General features: G+C 34.5%; 1 pseudogene; it reads left to right on the top strand.

The window, feature by feature from the left end:
• The first annotated feature begins 474 nt into the window (after positions 1 to 474).
• LOC142644215 (SKP1-like protein 1A) lies at positions 475 to 4,310 on the top strand (annotated as a pseudogene).
• Positions 4,311 to 4,613: the final 303 nt, after the last annotated feature.

Here is a 4,613-nt window from a genome sequence, read left to right as displayed (position 1 = left end):
AAACTCACCCCCACTACAAAATTTCAAATCACTCTAACAAAAATAATAAAGAAAACTATTAAACCAAAAAAAAAAAAAAAAGTCAAGATAATAAAAACCTAACAATACAAATATATCTTAAATATTTTTTACATTTTATAAAAGCCTAGCAAATATATTCACTAACTTGTTACATCATATGCATATACAAACCCCACATTAGCATATACTCACCCTATCACATACAAACACACTCAATCATTATCATTTCATACTCAAAAAAAAAAAAAAAAACCAAACACACAACTCACCCCATTACAAACCTTCAGATCATTCTAACAAAAATATAAAGAAAAATATCAAACCAAACAAAAAAAAAATAGTCATGATACATACCCATAAAAAAAAAAAAAAAAACTAACAATACATATATATACACTAACAACTAGAGAGAGTGAGTGTTATAAAAACCTTACTTGACATGAGGATGTGTAAATGGGGGTGAGTTTTGTATGAGAGAGTGAGAGAGGAAGAGAGTACTCTGTGCTGCTGGGTTTTCTTACTTGTGCCCGAAAGACCCATAATTATGAGGATTAAGGACAAGATTGAAGCTGCCCTAACCACGTGGATTAATATCCACCACAGCTTACAAATCAAGTCTCTATGAGTTGATTTCCCTTTTAGAAAACCGAGTCTCTAAGGCTCGATATCCAAGTGGATTCCACGTGGAAACCACGTAATTCTTAGAACACAAAAATCGAGGTGCTAAGTGTCGAGACATAACTCGAGTTTTAGAGGCTCGATTTCCAGGTGGATGCCTTGTGGAGAAAATCCAAATTAGACCATGTAAATCGAGCCTTATAGTCTTAAGTTTGGAGGAGGAAATCAAGTTTCTAAAACTCAAGATGTTAGTCTGATATATACTTTCAAAACCTTGCCAACTAACTATATAGCTTGGCAATTGGAGTTAAATACTTTGTCCTTCACTCTTTCACCTTCTCATTTCAACACTACAGCTCTCTCTCTCTGCGCATCAACAAGCGTGATGGTGAGTGATAAGGAGAACAGGAATGAGAGCATGAAGAAGGTGACCCTAAAAAGCTCAAACGACGAGTCCTTAAAGGTGGACAAGAGCGTGGCTATGGAGTCACAGACCATAGTGCATAATCAAAGATGGCTGCGCCAACAATGAGATACCATTGCCAGACGTCTCGAGTGGCATTCTTTCACAGGTCATTGAGTACTGCAAGAAGCACAAAAAGGCTGGTGAGTCTGAGCCCTCTGTGACCTCTTACACTTCCAACAGTACCACCAACCCACTCACTGAATGGGACACTAAGTTTGTCAAGATTGATCAGAACACTCTTTCGATCTCATTCTAGTCCATACTACCCCTTTCTTTCCTTTTCAAAGTACTCTTTTGTGATTCTTTTCTTTATTTTACTGCTTTCATTGATTGTTTGTGTTGTTATCTTTTTTGGTTTGTTAATAGTTTAATGAAAAAAATGGTTTCTTTTCTTGAGAACCTGTTTGGATATTGAGAAAACAAGAGGGTGACAAGGAAAAAAGATTGGAACTTTACTTGTTGCTAGATTTTTTAGTTATCAGAAAGAAAAAGTATTGGAACTTCACCCATTACCAGCTCTTTAACCTATTAGAAAGAGAGAAAAAAAGATTGGAACTTTACGCATTACAAGCCTTTTAATTTATGTTTAATTTTTTTTATTTGGGGTTTTCAATGAGTTGTTTTCTTTTGCCCTTCATTTTGCTTTAGCCCTTGGGCTTGTTATGCAATCTTTGTTCTCGTTGTTGTTTAAAAAAAGAACAAGATTTTTGTTCTGAATCTCTGTTTGGATGTTGAGAAAATAGGATGGTGAAATGGAAAAGGACAGGAAATTTGATTCCTATTATGTTTTACTTTTCCAATGAAAAGGTTTTCTATTTTGGGGTTTCAATAGGTTGATTGATATTTTGCCCTTCATTTCTTTGATTAGTATGTGTCTTTTTTGTGGGTAAAAGCTCAATTAGTATGAAAACACTAATGCGTGTTTAGATCCCCAATTTTAAATTATGACTTACTTGCTTTTACTCTAACTTAACTAAGTGTGGAACAAGAGTAAAGCACGCGTTATAAACCGGTAACACTACTTTAAGCCATGAAGCACACGTTAAAAAGTAGGGAAGAGAGATGCAAACACAAGATAATACCGAGACGTGTTATCGAAGAGGAAACCGAAGTACTCAGTGAAAACCTCTCCACAACCTTCCAAGTCGAAATCGATTCACTAGTGAATAAGTTGGAGTACACGAATTTCAAAAGACTCTCCAAGCCTAATCTACCTAATGTACTTGAGCCCTCCAAACTCCTGCTACCAATGGACTTCACAGAGTTTTGTCTTCACTAGCTTTCCGGATCCCAAAATTCCGCAATTCCTCCTAATTGCATCTGCCACTCAATGGCTTCTTCCAATACTTCCCAAATGCACCAAACTTCTTTCAACACTCAGAATGGGTGAGGTAAGTGTTTGGGCTAAGAACCTCTTAAGGATGTATAGATGGAGAGGTAGGAGTAGAGGAAAACCAAGAGAATTTGTGTAGATGATTGCGGGTATGACAATCACTAATTCTCAAGTGTTTTGCTAGGGATTTCTCTCTAAAAATGACTTCTTACACTTTTGTGGGTAATGAGGATATATACATACATATACATATATATATATATATATACATACATATATATATATATATATATATATATATATATATATATATATATATATATATATATAGTGTGTGTGTGTGTGTGTGTGTGTGTGTGTGTATAAAGAGTTTAGGAAAGCACTTTTCATTTTTGCCAAATAGAGAGTTTCACGGGTACTTTGCGAGATGGCCTTTTCTCATGAAGTACTCACGAAATGACAGGCTAGCATAACTCTTCAACTTCTAGTCATATGCTTCACACGTGGCCTTTTCACGAGTTCCTTTACTTGTGAGCTCCTCGCGAGCTAGTCGTGAAACTGCACTAATCTTCATTGCATGCTTGATTCTTCACCGATCTCTCACACTCATCTCTTACAATTAAATGCACATAAATACAGGGAAATGATTGATTGAATTACAACCAAATTTGGTATGGAATTAAAGCCAACAAAGACTAGTTGGAAATCACAACTTTACAGTAGGATTATGCATTGAGTGGATTTTTTTTTACTATAGTAATAGTTCTTTTTTTTTTTGAAAATCACTAATTATGTGTTGTTTTGATGCTGAGAGAATAAGAGGTGAGAAGGAAAAAAATGGGTTCTTTTATCTATTTTAATGCTGGGTAAATAAGTTAAAAAGGTCAATGTTGTTTTTGATGATATGTTGATTATCTTGAGCTTTGCCTCTTCTTTTACCAAATTTTTTCTATGTTATTAAGTTGTGTTCTCTGTACATATGTTACGGAATATGTTGTCAGTCCTATTGTTAATGATTTTGTTGTCTTATGGTGTTTTCATGAATTGTTTGCTTGGTTGCAGAGATATAGTTGGGTTTGTTGGTTTAGGTGTTGTTGAGCTCATGGTTATTTTGTTATAATTAGTGAATAAAATAAATATTGATTAAGAGGTAGAAGTTCTGTAAATTGTTGTTCCTAGATGTCATTTCAATTACAAAAGATTTTTTGCTACAATGGGTAGCAGTTTGATAGTGATATCAATGCTATTTGCTTTTGGTTTAAAACTTTTAATTTGCATGATTACTCCTTGGGTATCAAAGGAATTTAGTTTGATGATGAGAAAAGGTGTTCTCTTAGCTCTTGATTGTTGACAAATTGTATTTAGAACCTTTAAGCGATTACGCTTTACTGTCATTGCTACTTGCTATGTAGTCATGCATCCATGTTGTAAGAAATTGAGCAAACAATGTATGATGCCTGGTTTTATAGAAAGGGCTACTATAGGATTATAACTTAGAATTTCTTGTATTTTATATGTTGTGATGCAGTTTTTGCTTTAGTATCTTTTGGTATTTGTGGCGTGCATGCCCTTTGGAGGATCTTATATTGACCAGTTTCATTTACGTTCACTCGTTTATAAGACATTATCATAATCTTCTGCAATTTTGTATTCATTGTATTACTTGGTGGACTGGTGTTCCTATTGTTCCAATTTTTAGGCGGCCAACTATCTAAACATTAAGGGGCTATTGAACTTGACTTGAAAGATTGTGGCATACATGATGAAGGGAAGACTCCACAATAGATTCGCGAGACATTTCACATCAAGAATGATTATACTCCAGAAGAAGAAGCAGAGGTTCGAGAGGAGAACCAATGGGCATTTGAGTGACATAGAATTTCCCTTCCATGAAGGAATGTTGATACAATGATAGGGTTCATTTTTGTTTTGTCCAAGAAGTAATAGGCTTGAGGGAGAAAGTTTATGTTTTATTATGCTTTTAATTAACCCTAAAACTAGCTTCGCTAACTCTATGGTCAAAATGAGTTAAAGATTTCTTATCATAGTAATATCTAGGTTTAATATAGAACTATTTGCATGGTGGAACATGGCTTTAAATGGTACTTTGCAGATGGTGTGTATCAGCCAATTAAAGTTATGGTGCTAATATATTCATAAAAAGCATATAATTTT

The sequence above is a fragment of the Castanea sativa genome, chromosome 7 (genome assembly GCF_040712315.1).
Source record: "Castanea sativa cultivar Marrone di Chiusa Pesio chromosome 7, ASM4071231v1".
Taxonomy (NCBI): domain Eukaryota; kingdom Viridiplantae; phylum Streptophyta; class Magnoliopsida; order Fagales; family Fagaceae; genus Castanea; species Castanea sativa.
The sequence above is the reverse complement of the archived record's forward strand: the minus strand, read 5'-3'. Positions and strand labels throughout refer to the sequence as shown.